This window comes from Etheostoma spectabile, chromosome 10 (genome assembly GCF_008692095.1).
Source record: "Etheostoma spectabile isolate EspeVRDwgs_2016 chromosome 10, UIUC_Espe_1.0, whole genome shotgun sequence".
In the NCBI taxonomy this organism is placed as follows: Eukaryota; Metazoa; Chordata; class Actinopteri; order Perciformes; family Percidae; genus Etheostoma; species Etheostoma spectabile.
Window position 1 is genome coordinate 12,326,029 of NC_045742.1, and position 210 is coordinate 12,326,238.

Consider the following 210-nt stretch of genomic DNA (forward strand, 5'->3'; position numbering starts at 1 on the left):
TAATAATAATAATAATAATAATAATAATAATAATAATAATTGAATTTATATATACATTTGCATGTGCACAACGTGCAGCCAATTGTAAAAATCTCTAAGGCAAACTGGTCGGGCATCTGGTAAGGATGCGTCCTGGGTGCCTCCGGGAGGTGTTCCAGGCACGTCCATCTGGGAAGAAGACCCAGGACTAGGTGGAGGGATTATATCTCC